A 14,495-nucleotide genomic window follows, 5' to 3' on the forward strand; every position below is an offset into this window, starting at 1 on the left:
TCTTGCGGTAATGGGAACGAGGATGTTGCATTGCACTGGTGGCGTGACACGTTTTGATCACGTATGAAATGAGAATATCCGCAATCGATATGGGTTTGTACCGATCGTGGAAAAACTGCGATAGAGGCGTTTTCGATGGTGTGGTTACGTAATTCACGCTAACGAGAATTCAACAACCAGTATTGGTCAGAACATCGAAGTCAATGGTACGCAACCAAAAAACCGGCCAAAACAATGGTGGCTTGATACACTGTATAGGAATTTAAAGGTCTCGCGATTACATCCTGATCAGGCATTTGATAAAATAAAATGACAAAACCGATCACGACGAGCCGACCCCGCTTGTGAACTGAAGGCTGAAGAAAAAGAAAAAGATGCGAGGAGCAACGAGGGCACGACACCTCCGTGTCACATAGTTAAAAATTCGATTGCCCTCTATTTTCTAGAAAGCGATTTAAATAAATCATTTGATGGAAACCCCAGTATTGATAATAGTCAACCTCATACGCTACACACTCTGAGTTTAATAATATTAGCAAATGCCAAGAATTTAACCAACATCAAATATAAACAAGTCGGGAAACCGGAAGCTCAGCGCTTCAGGTATGAAAGGTTTTGTGTATTTCCTTTATAAGGAGATTTGAGTATTTGTCTCATTAGCATGTAGCACGTAAAATATGCATATATTATGTGAAAATTTCCACTTTCAAGTAATATTTACATTAATAGTCTTGAATTTGCAGAGAAGCGACAGTTTTGACCTAGTATAACTTTGTTAGTAATAGTGTGATTTTCACCAAATTTGACAGGATCATGCTCTATGCTGTAGACCCCCCTTCCTTAAATTCACCGTAAAAGAATGTAACTCACTGTATGCGTGAGCGTTCACAGTTCCCACCTTTCTACCAAATTTGGTGCCAATCGCGATAACCGTCTCCGAGAAAAATGCGTGTGACGGACAGACAGACAGTAAAACGATTTTAATAAGGTTTTGTATTTAGCACAAAATTGATAAGTTTGAACTTCTATAACTTTGACACTAATAGTTGGATTTTCAACGCAAAAGGATGTAACTCCCTGTATGCGTGATCGTTCACAGTTCCCACCTTTCTACCAAATTTGGTGCCAACCGCTATAACCGTCTCCGAGAAAAATGCGTGTGACGGGCAGACAGACAGACAGACAGTAAAACGATTTTAATAAGGTTTTGTGTTTACACAAAACCTTAAAAAGGGCTAGGGATAATTAGATTCTTCTTGAATGGAATTTTAATATTTCACTCGAATTTCAATTATTCTCGTTAATTATGACGTCAGGATCTGATTTGTATGGCTTTGGATGCTGTTAATTAGCACGAAATTGATAAGTTTGGACTTCTATAACTTTGACACTAATAGTTGGATCTATCTCGGTGCAAAATGTACACCTAGGATGAACTTAAGGGCAGTTTTTTAGTCAATTTCTAAAAGTTGATAATATACTATTAGTAAATTTATTTGAGCAGATATCGGAATGGGACATCTCTCGAAGATTAGATTTCACATAAGTGTTTTACACAAAACCTTAAAAAGGGCTGCAGATAAATAGATTCTTCATAAATGCGACTTTAATATTTCACGCGAATGTCAATTATTTCGAATAATTATGACGTCAGCATCTGATTTGCACGGCTTTGGAAGCCGTAAATTCCCGCGAAATTGCTAAGTTTGAACTGCTATAACTTGGGCATTAATTGCCAGATTTCCACGAAATTTAGCAAGTATATACGAAATATTATCCTCTATGCTGGTAGATTTGGAGGTCCTAGGATGAATTTAAGGGAGGTTTTCAGTAAATTTCTAAAAAGTAGTAATATACTATTAGTAAGTTTATTTGAGCAGATATCGGAATTGAACATATTTTGAAGCCTAGATTTCATCTAGGCGCACCACTCTGATTTTTTTTCGGATTTTTAAGTTGGGCAGTTTCCGATAATGAGTCCTGTCTCACTGCAAGTGCGTACATTTTAACTCCTTACTCACGCACTTTGCAATCTATGCCAAAACGAATGTGAGTTTCGGAAAGTGCAAATCGAGACCTTTCATTTGATACCCTACACAACTATATCCGGTGAAAAAAATTTTTGAATCCCCTCTTTGCATGTACTCACTGTATGCGTGGGATTTCATAGCTCCCATCTGTCCACCAAATTTCGTTCGGATCGGTTTAGCCTTTTGGAGAAAAATGCGTGTGACAGACATTGAATAGATTTTAATAAGGTTTTGTTTCACACAAAACCTTAAAAAGGAAACGAGCCTCCATTTACTTTCATAACTAGTCGTGATTTCCCTCGTGCTGATGTGGAAGTGCAAGTATATGGGGTGTAGCTCGTTCCTAATAACTTCGCATGTCTCTTTGATTATACTACCCACGCTGAAAGCGAAATCCTAACTTTTCAAGTGTAAATATAGCGAGGCCCACAATGCGCCAAGTATCCATTACACAAACGATTATAATAATAATAATTGTTTTTTGTTTATGTAATTTTTGTTGGTTAGCCTTTCACCGCGAAAGCTTGTTAAGCTTCCCTTGTAATCGCCTTGGAATACATTCCGTGGTCGTGCGCTTTCATCGCTTACATTGCTGTTTCGAAGAATCATTGTGAACTTTTTTTCTGGAAAATCGAGCGAACCCACCACCTTCTCCAGTTGGTGGGTTCGCCCGACACACCGGATTTACTCGGAAACGACTGAACAGATTGTCACGGAGTTTGGTGAGAAGAAGTGGTCTGTGTGTCTCTTTACAAGCAAGGAGTGGCGCTATTTTGTGTTGAGTTTTAAGGGTGGCTTTCCATACATACGAAAGAGGGATGTAATTTTTTTTTCACCGAATATGGTCATGTGGAATATCAGTACTTTTCGAAATTGATCACGTAGGGTCAAATCTGAAAAAAACACAGTGATGCAACTATACGATATCTAGGCCTCAAAATACATCCCGTTCCGATGTCTTCACAAATAAAGTTAATAGTGTATATTACCATGTTTTAGAAATTTATCGGACAACCCCCCGTAAGTTCACCCCAGATGTATAAAATTCGACATCAGCATAGGCGATAATAATAATACTCATTGCTCGCATTACTCGCAGCGACACAATCCCGGCCACCATTAGGGAGCGTGTTCGACTGGAGGTTATCGGGGAAACTGGCGACCGAGAGTCGGTGGGGGCAGAGGCGGCGGCATCAAAAACACCACGCCTCACTGCAGGCAACAGTTTCAGTACTCGCCGAAGCACTCTTCTCCACCGTCCAGCTGAGGTTTCTGCTGAGGTTCGGGCCGAATTCCAAAGAGCGTGTATAGAATTCTCGGATATGGATTCTTTGTATAGACCAGGTATTCCCAGGCTCTATGCATCTCCAGCAACTCCGGGAATTCTATCTCAAGTCAATGATGAGATTGCATCTCGGCTGTGTACTGATATGTCGCTACTGTAACTACAATCACTTGTGCATTGTGGTGCAGTTGCAGCTATCAGATTGCACGGTCAGAAGATTCGCTTTCGTGTTATTTGTTTGAGTGACTAAAAAGGTCCACCATGGAAAATTCGTCTAGAACGTCGGCGGGACTCACTAGACTCATTGCTAGACTGATTCAGATTAACATTGGCAATGCCAGCAGACGGGTGAAGAATAAAGTGCCGAGGGTTTACCGGAACCATGCCCCCCCCCCCCCCGCAGGCACCCATAGTTGAAATTCTGGACACACTAAAACAGAAACTTTCTGTCATATGCAGTCAGTTACGACGGTATGGCGAAAGTCACTCCAAATGTGTGCAAAATGCAACATACGCGAGGAACCAGCGGAGCTTTTTCAGATCTTTCAACGAATCCCAACAGAGCGTCCAGACAGTACAGTTTTCAGTGACGGAAGCGAAAGAGTATTGGGCTGGGATGGACTTTGGGGGTTACTCGCCCAGCAGGAACGTGTAAAGCTGGTGCTGGAATCGCATCTCGCGGGAATGAATAAAATAAGCGCGTGGAATGTATTCGCTACCCTTCGCTGGCCTATGCGTTCGGAACATTGCCGTGGACGAAGACCGATCTGGAAAACGTCTAGCGGCGGATACAGACAACTATGTCCAAATTCCGAATGCATCATCCAGAGTCTGCCGTGAAGGCGATAAACCTGCCATGTAACATCGCAGGTAGGGGTGTGGTTGACGTGGCGACACAACCTCATCGTCAATTCGACTCGCTGCGCGCTTATTTTTACAGCAAAGAGCAGGCGAGTCCCTTGCATGCGGCTGTCTGTAAGGCACTGTAAGGTAGACTATGGGCTGACTCCTCTTAACTTGAAGGATCGATCTTTCAATCCTCTGAGTGGGGTGAAATCGGACCAAGAGCGGATCGATGAATGGAAGTCGAAGGTAATGCACGGTAAACACGTGAATTGTTTTTGGCAGCCATTTGTTGAACAGATGGTTGTGTGCTGGGGAGCTCTTTGCTGAGACGAAGAGGTTCATGTGTACCATTCAGGACGGCGTGGTCGCTACCCGTGCTTATAGAAAGCTCATCATAAAAGAATGAGTGGGGAACGACCAGTGCAGAATGTGTGGTTCAGACCACCTCATTTCTGGCTGTACTGTTTTAGTACCGGTGCAATACATCACCAGACATAGTGCTGTATGTAAGGTTATCCCGAGCGTAATGCTGACCACATTGCCTCCTACAGTGTACTGTAGTGTACCGTTACGGTCTTGAATAAAGTGCTCTAACACACTTCAAGGCCCTGATCCAATATGGATTGTTGTGCCAACGATTATTATTATTAAGGTTATCCATCAAAACCTTGCATACAAGCATGGGCTGATGACGGGAGCATGTGGGGTTTACCGATATGAGCTGCAAGCAGTATTTGATAATTCTGCTTACAGCACGTATTCATCATCATCATCATCATCAACGGCGAAACAACCGGTATCCGGTCTAGGCCTACAGCACGTATTGGGAACGGCAAGTTCTGACTGATCGCCATACTCCACACAACAAGCCTGACGTACTGTTAGTTGACAAGACGGGTCGCTCCGCGTATATTATTGATGTTGCTATCCTCCATAATAGCAACATTGAACGGAAATACGTGGAGAAGAAGGTGAACTATGAGCCATTGGCTCGGGAAATCAAAGAAATTCGGCGTCTCGAGCGGGTGGTTGTTGTTTTCATAATATTGTCAGCTATTGTACCTAAATCCCTCACGGCTTCCCTTGATATCCTGGCACTTTCGCACAGTTTGGTTCGAACCATGCAGAAGTACACCATACGTGCATACGTGCTCGATGTTGCGGGGAGTACTCGACGGATTCTCCCATTGACTTACCGCCTGCCACCAGCGCCCCTTTAGTTTTTAAGTAGGTAGGATCGTCCGAGCCTAAATGCTTGGCACTTAGTGCGACTTTCCGTACGACAGCTTTGTGCTCGTTTTAATTTCCTTTTTTGGGCTTTTTTTAGTTATATACATATCAGTGTCAATTACTGGAGGTAGACATGTGTATCTGCACATATGTATGTGCTAATAAAGCTTGCGGGTAGTAACTAATATAATAGACAAGCGTATACCTGGTTACCAGCGGCTTTTAATTTACGCACATAACATATACATATATGTACGCTTTTGTGGACCGAGTAAAGTGGAAATGCGTGAAGATGCTTGTTTATTTAGGAAAAACACAATATTTATGTCGGTGATATGTATGTACATATGTTCTTGGAGTTTAGCAAAATATGACGGAATATTTTGTATTCTTAATTATGCACGAATAGCTTCCGATATCTCGACTTGTTTCCAACCTTTTGCGATGCTTCTGTGGTCGCCGACCCCGTGCTCATATGTTATAAGCAATTTGGTTTAAATGTGTCGTCATTCTTACCCTTCGACAGTGAATCGTTATTGAATTGAAAACATGGAAAATCTAACATACAAAATTAAGGAAGTACCTGGTCCTTCAATAACTAATTACTGGACACCAGCACTAATTAAGTAAACAAAAATAATACTTGCCTAGCAATATAAATGCTCAAACACTTTTTTGTTTTAATAATGTTTATGGGTAGATAATATTTTAATGGAAAATCTGTTTTCAAACTTAAACACTATTTGAAAATCATAACTTCCAAATTTCTTATAATAATAAGGGCGACACTTATCGAAAGACGTGCCGTGATGGGTAGATGGCGAGAAGCAGCAGATTTCAACTCAGACTCATCTACTATACACTATGCGTCCAAATGGAAAATAGCTAATTGCTAGATTTGCGGAGCAGATACAAGTGGACAAACCGTACCCTGGACGTTTCAGGTATGAAAAGTAGTGTGTTGTCTTATAGGAGCATTGAGTCCATGAAAATTCCACATGTATGTTGCACAGTGGTCGGGGTTGACAAAATGTAATTATAGAACTGTAACTTGGCACATTAAATAATAACGTCATATATAAGTCAAAATTTCGGAGAGATCTGACCACGCCCACATCAACCGCCCTATAACACGCTCTGAGAATTTCCATATTCAGTGAAAATAGCTTGACTTACACTAATTTGTACGTAAAATCATGTACAAATATGTGGTGTTTGATAAAAACATGATAACATTAGTTAATCAGTTTGAGAAATTAAAATACATATTAATCATACCATTAATTTAATTCAATTTGAATCTATTTATTTATACATTGTTCAATTAATTTTCAATTGTATAATTATGTTAATCAATCGTATAATTACATTCCTCTTGTAACTCAAACGAAAATTTGTTTTGCATTATTTTCGGGATCAGAATCAGATTCAAAATACTCTGCAGTTTATTTATTATCCATATGGGCTGTGCAGGTAAGCCCTTCTCAAGGGGCCAACATATCTAACGTCAATTTCCTTTTACTTTGATTTAATAATTTATTTAACGGTATGCTTGAAAGTAATATATGATTGCCATTCACCCCTTGGTGCGGTATAGCGCGTCAACCATACTTACCCGCCATCGTTTGCGGTAACCTGAAATGCCTTTCATCTCCCCCCATGACTTCCCGAGACGCTCGCACTCGTCTACTGTTCTGCGCCCCTACGAAATCTTGTAGCGCTATGCAAATAGCGTATTTATAAGTACTTGACGTCAGTTCTTTGTACGAGTGTATTTGTATGTATTATAATTGCATGTTGTTTGCAATTAAGAGTAAGAAACGTCTTCAAATCCGTAAGACGAATTTTCCAGTAATATTTTTTCAAATGGGTTTTTCTCAAAATGACGTTTTTCACATCTGCGCAAAATCTAACTCAAAAAATAATAGAATGTTCATTATGAAATCCGGTGGTATGAGAACTTATGAAATTACGAAGAATATGACCATACAATATTTGGGATGATATCATATTTTTAAGGGAGCCTTTTTTGCATAATTAGTGAAACAATGTGAAAATCGGAATTTTTTTTTTTTTGAACATCTACCAAATTTTCGATTTTGGCTATTTTTAACTGCATTGGGGCCTATATTCTTAGAATATAAGTTAATAAAGCAAAACTAAAACCTTTTCGCTCTCAGACAAAAATTGGTGTCGTTACACGTCCTGAAGTTGTGGAACTCTAGTTGTTAAGATTTATCTTAACAGCCAACATTGCTAAGATATAGCAAATAGGATTAGCTTTAGTTTAATTAGGATACCTTCATCATCATGATCATCAAAGGCGCAACAACCGGTATTCGGTCTAGGCCTGCCTTAATAAGGAACTCCAGACATCCCGGTTTTGCGCCGAGGTCCACCAATTCGGGTTTCGTAAAAGCTGTCTGGCGTCCTGATCTACGCCATCGCTCCATCTTAGGCAGGGTCTGCCAAGTCTTCCTTTTCTACCATAGATATTGCCCTTATAGACTTTCCGGGCCGTATCATCGTCATCCATACGGGATAAGTGACCCGCCCATCGTAGCCTATTGAGCCGGATTTTATTCACAACCTGACGGTCTATCCTCATGTAAGGGGCCAAAAATTCTCCGAGGAATATATGAGGACTGGCAAGATCATAGTCTTGAACAGTAAGAGCTTTGACCCTATGGTGACACGTTTCGAGCGGAACAGTTTTTTTAAGCTGAAATAGGCTTTGTTGGCTGACAACATCCGTGCGTGGATTTCATCATCGTAGCTGTTATCGGTTGTGATTTTCGACCCTAGATAGGAGAAATTATCGACGGTCTCAAAGTTGTATTCTCCTATCTTTATTCTTTCCGTTTGACCAGTGCGGTTTGATGTTGTTGATTGGTTGGTTTTCGGTGCTGACGTTGCCACCATATATTTTGTCTTGCCTTCATTGATGTGTAGGCCAAGATCTCGCGCCGCCTGCTCGATCTGGATGAAGGCAGTTTGTACGTCTCGGGTGGTTCTTCCCATGATGTTGATATCGTCAGCATAGGCCAGTAGTTGGGTGGACTTAAAGAGGATCGTACCTCTTGCATTTACCTCAGCATCATGGATCACTTTTTTGAGGGCCAGGTTAAAGAGGACGCATGATAGGGCATCCCCTTTTCGTAGACCGTTGTTGATGTCGAATGGTCTTGAGAGTGATCCTGCTGCTTTTATCTGGCCTCGCACATTGGTCAGGGTCAGCTTAGTCAGTCTTATCTGATACATTGTGTAATTAAAAAACTATCAATCAATTTAACCAGCAATATTATTAGTCACATAGAATATTTTAATTCATGCAGTAAAAAACTTTCTCATGACTGACCATAGGCAAGGTGTGCTACTAAGAAAAAATGTGATACGTCGGAAATCATAATTTATCGTAACCCATTAACAATTAGTGGAACCCATATGCATAGGTTTTATATGGAAATTTACTCCAAGTACTTGTGCGAGTTTTCTCTAGAAGCACTTAGAAGCACACAAGTGAAACCCGATATGCATGGGGTTTCTATGAGAAAGTTCATTCATGAACTTGGTGAATATCAAGTGATATGACAATATATGTATCGACTCGAGTAAAAAGATTATCTATTTTGGAATATAGGAAGTATGCTCTAATTTTATAAGTAAAATTCAATGTATAAATACCTTGTAAAGTAGTAGTAAGTTTCGAAGAGAAAATAAAGGTCGATACGATCAAATCGTAATTTATTTTTTCCTCAAACCTTCTCCACAGTTAATAATCCCTGCTACCGTTGGGGTTATTATCTTATTATTTTGATCAAGTCGACCCACCTACTGATCAAACTTCCACTAGTTATGACCTTCAGTTGAATAATGTCACATAACTTGTTTATTTTCGGTGAAAGGGTAGTATAGGTCCCAGGGCGAAACGTGGATTGGTACCGACGATGGAGCATAAAACCTGGGAAACGCCTGTCTCCACCTCCACGTGGTGACCGCTCGGAACTCTTTCTTAACAAAAACTTGCAGACAGAGAAGGATGGAGCCACCAATGATGAATTGCACCAACGAGTCCACCAGGTTGGGGGTTGGGTAGGGCTGACAACCCTACACGGAAAACTGAAGTTACGAAGCCACAGAAGGAGTCTCGGACAGGATGGGCTTTAAATGGCGAAACCGGCAACGACAGTGGAATAACGATTTGCGCATTTTCTCCCAATATAGGGCTGATGTTATAGTGTTGCAGGAAATGCATTGGACAGGGACCGGTTTCCTGGAGAAGAGCCACTACACCATATATTATAGTGGCCATCCAGTAAACCATGTGCTCGGAGTAGGTTTCTTAATCAGCCAAAACATGAAACTTGCTGTTATCGGCTTTGAAAATATAAGTGAAAGGCTATGAACCCTGCGTTTGCGAGACAAATTTAGAAATATAAGTCTCATAAACGTCCACGCCCCTACAGACGAGACTGCAGAGTCGGAAAAGGATACCTTCTACGAGGCAGTTGAGCGGACCGTCGAAGCCTGTCCTAAGTACTATATAAAATTAAGTCAAGTAGGGACGGAGCCCGTATTCAAGCGATACCTCGGCTCTCATAGTTTACTTAGGAATCTCATTGATAACGGACTGCGGATTATTCAGTTAGCAGTATCGCACGAAATGGTTGTTGGAAGTACCTGGTTTGCGCGGAAAGCGGTCCATAAACATACGTGGGCCTCTCCAGACGGGAACACTTTCAACCAAATTGACCACGTGCTGATTAAACGACGCCACCTCTCAGCCTTGATGAATGTCAGAACATATAGGAGGTCAATATAGACTCGGATTACTATCTCGTTGGCAGAGTGCTCCGAGCTCGAATTACAACACCACCTAGAACCCCCTCTGATAATCGGGTGAGAATGAATACTGACGCCATTCACAACATAGCCCTCTGCAACACCTATAGAGCGAAATGGATGCCACAATAACTGCAGTCAATAGATGTCCTGGAGATGAAGCATCAACAAATGGACTTCACAACCACCTGAAGAGCGTCATCATTGATACGGCCAAGAAAATACTTGGCCTCAGCCGCAAGAAAAGTCTGAACGGCTGGTTCGACGATGAATGTAAGCTAGCAACGGAACGGAAGAATGCTGCATAACGAGTATGTTGCATTCTGAAAGAGCGCGGCCACGCGCAAAGACTTATCGCGAACTTCGTCGAACGGAGAAGCGAAGACGGAGAAAGGAAGCCTGGAAGAATCAACAAGTCTGTGAACTCAAAAAGTACAGGAAGCAACCCCACCAAGTGGAACAGCGAATCAATGCCTGATGACTGGCAACGAGGCATTATCTGTCCCATACATAAAAAGTGAGATATCACGCAGTGCAACCATTATAGCAATTATATGACGTTGCTGAGTACCATCTATAAGATATTCTTCGCTATCTTGCTAGGCCGGATAACCCCATATACCTTGTACATCATTGGAACATACCAAAGAGATTTTCCCTCTGCGGTAAGCGATGGAAAAACTGCTAGAAAATGAACATCAGTTGCACCATCTTTTTTTCGATTTAAAGCCACCTATGACAGCATAGCTAGGGTAAAACTGTACACGGCCATGAGAGAATTTGGTATCCCGACGAAATTAATAAGACTGACTAGGCTGACCCTGACAAATGTGCGGGGCCAGATAGCAGCAGGATCACTCTCAAGACCATTCAACATCAACAAAGGTTTAAGACAAGGGGTATCCCCTATCATGCATCCTCTTAAACCTAGCCGTGGAGAAAGTGGTTCACGACGTAAATGCGACAGGCACCATCCTCTTCAAGTCCACCCAACTACTGGCCTACGCTGATGATATTGACATTATTGGAAGAACAACCCGAGATTTACAGTCTACCTTCATCCAAATCGAGCAGGCGGTGCGAGATTTTGGGCTGCACATTAATGAAGGCAAGACGAACACTCGCAAACCTGGGTTCTTACCGAAAAAAATTGCGAACTCTTGGCCGACGAAATCTATGAGCGATACGACGACCGTCTGGTTGTGGATAAAATCCGGCTCAACAGGCTGCGGTAGGTGGGTCATTTAGTCCGTGTGGATGATGATGATACAGCCCGGAAAGTCTATAAGGGCAATATCTATGGTAGAAAAAGAAGGCGGGGCAGACCCTGCCTGAGATGAAGCGATGGTGTAGGGTAGACTGAGAAAGAAATTCAGGTTTAATCTTGAAAGAATTCTATTATAAGTGAAATCAGAAATTTGATTCTTCACCTGTTTTAATTGGATTTAGATTTTTTTCAGTTTTTTGAAAGAAGATTCAATCTGAAATCGCGGAGGTTTTGCATTCATCTCTGTTCGAGAAACGCTTTAAAAACAATATTCGAAAAACGTGTTCTTTGAAAATACTGGGACCGGACTTCTTTCGAGATTCAACCAAATTCACGGTTGGGTGAGAACGAGTTGATATCAAAACAAAACACAAAGATTAGTGTTAATTGATTAATTTTATTGCCCGCACAAAGCAGGATGAGAAAAAGAAACGAAAAAAACGAAACGAGAAGCGTGAAAACATTAAAAAAGCGAATTGCGCGCGAAAAATGATAATAAACGTCAAGCGGAGATCTTGATAGAGAACCGCTGTAAATTTACACAAACAGTCAGCGCTAACGCAGAGATAAGATGAGATGAGAAGCGGGAGATTTGAACAGGGCTATAATAGCATGTGATGAGGACGAAAGAAATTTATTTGAACAATCTCTAACCCACATTTCAAGCATAACAGCATGGCGGGAGTATAGATCAAATACAACATAAAAAAATAAAATAAAAAACGAGCAAAACTGACAAAATATATTAATAGCATCGCAAAATATACATTTTAATGAACAAACGCTTAAGTTATAATGGTTTTGTGTTCGTTTTATCTGAGAAACTTGCACGTTTTTTTTTCGCAGATAGCTACAAATTCAAGATATTCCTTCATATATGTATTTTCAAACTTTCAGATATGTATACACATTAAAGCCATAAATATTATGCTCATTCTAAATAAACATTGTCTATTACCGCATACGAGTGTGTACACATACATATGTTATATATACGCATCTATATTGAATATTTCCACTTTACTGCATGCCCCAAAGTATACATATGTATGCACATATATAAGTACAAATGGATAAAGCTGGTATTAACGTAACTATACATACATACACACATATAACTATATACACATACACAATAGTTCTTCAAGGACGCGGTGCGACTTTCCCTTAACAGAATAATACATACATCTGGATGGAACTACCCGCAAAAAAATGTTTGTGGCTGGTCGGTTTCGATCGGTGGAGTCGCCTCCAGTTCCTCTCATCCGACGGTGACTCCACCTTGAAGAACACCGTGACCGAAACTCACTGCAGGTGGCATTTTGCTCTACTTTATTTAATTCAAAACTCGACAAGGATATAAATTATTGTTCGAAAGCGCCAGGTTTGTACCTAGACTGGTTTGAGCTGATGAGTGGTCGTGCGCACGCGATCTACTGAAGAGCGGAGCGGAGCGAGTTGCTACTTAAATTAGTGCGGCGGCCATTCAGTAAATGGCATGTGATGTCAGTTCAGTTAAATGATGATGACGTCACAAATGTCGAAGTACAATGAATCCACGTGAAATACTGGCATACGAATTCGATCTTCTATAACTTTGTTAGTAACAGTTGGATTGCATTATTAATAATGCATAATTAATTATACTGGAGCCAGAGGGTTTCATGCAAATTTCTAAAATGTAACTATATTTGAGCAGATGCATTCCGATGTCTGTCTCATCCAATGTTAGAAATGAGTTAATTTTCACTAATTGATACCCCACATGACCACCTTCTGTGAAATAAATGTGCGGAAGAGGGAGCCTTTCGCATATATGGGGAGCCCCTTTTAACCCCTACGCAAAATGATATTACTTGTTGCATGTTATGGAACACACAGACATGTTTTTACCAAATTTCATGACAATTCGTTTAGTCGTTTCCGAGTAAATCGGCTGTGACAGACTGATAGACATTGTTCCGATTTTAATAAGGTTCCGTTTCACGTAAATCCTTGAAAGCAATTACTAATTGCTTACTAACTTTTTCTCCAAGCAACACAGGACATTTAGGTAATGTTTACCTAAAAAATAAAACATAAAGGTAACAACAGCATATATCAAAATAAAATCGTGTTAAATTATTGAATGCTAGATACCTTGGATTATCTTTTTCGATCTAAACATATATGGTTTAAATAATATTAATAAAGTGTTCGGATAGCTGAGTAGTTAGAGCGCAATGCTGTCGTACGGAAGGTCGCGGTTCAAATCTCACTGGTGGCAGTGGAATTTGTATCGTGATTTGAAGTCGGATACCAGCCGACTCAGCTGTGAATGATTACCTGAGTCAAATCAGGGTAATAATCTCGGACGAGCGCAATGCTGACCACATTGCCTCCTAGTGTACCGTTACGGTCTTGAATGAAGTGCTCTAACACACTTCAAGGCCCTGATCCAGCATGGATTGTTGCGCCAACGATTATTATTATTATTAATAAAGTGCACGCGATGGGATAGAAAGAAAATAACATAATTAACGTGAGCAAGTTTCACCCAAAACAAAGTTGGAGTACCAGAAGCTAGATTCTTCGTGTGTAAGGGTTTTGTGCTCATCTTAAATGAGAAATTTCCAATGCACGTTCCTCCATTCGAACATACCTAAAAATTCGAAATATCCCTTTTCATTCATTACTGGTCGAGCCCCATCATTTAATTCACATATTCTGTGAAGACAAAAAATGTACATTCCCTTTCGCATGTAAACCAAGCGCAAAATGGTGCCACTGATCGGAAGTAAAGGGACTCACTGACCACATGTTCTCATGACATTTCGTAATAATAAGATCCCTCATATCACAAACAAAAAAAGGTTCAGCCGTTTCCGAGTAAAACGAGTGTGACAGACAGACAGACGGGCAGATAGATATATTCTAAAAATATTTTCTTTCACACAAAACCTTAAAAATGGCTAGAAAGAAATAGCTTCTTCATATATGGCGTTTTAATATTCCA

This window comes from Hermetia illucens, chromosome 1 (assembly GCF_905115235.1).
Source record: "Hermetia illucens chromosome 1, iHerIll2.2.curated.20191125, whole genome shotgun sequence".
Taxonomy (NCBI): Eukaryota; Metazoa; Arthropoda; class Insecta; order Diptera; family Stratiomyidae; genus Hermetia; species Hermetia illucens.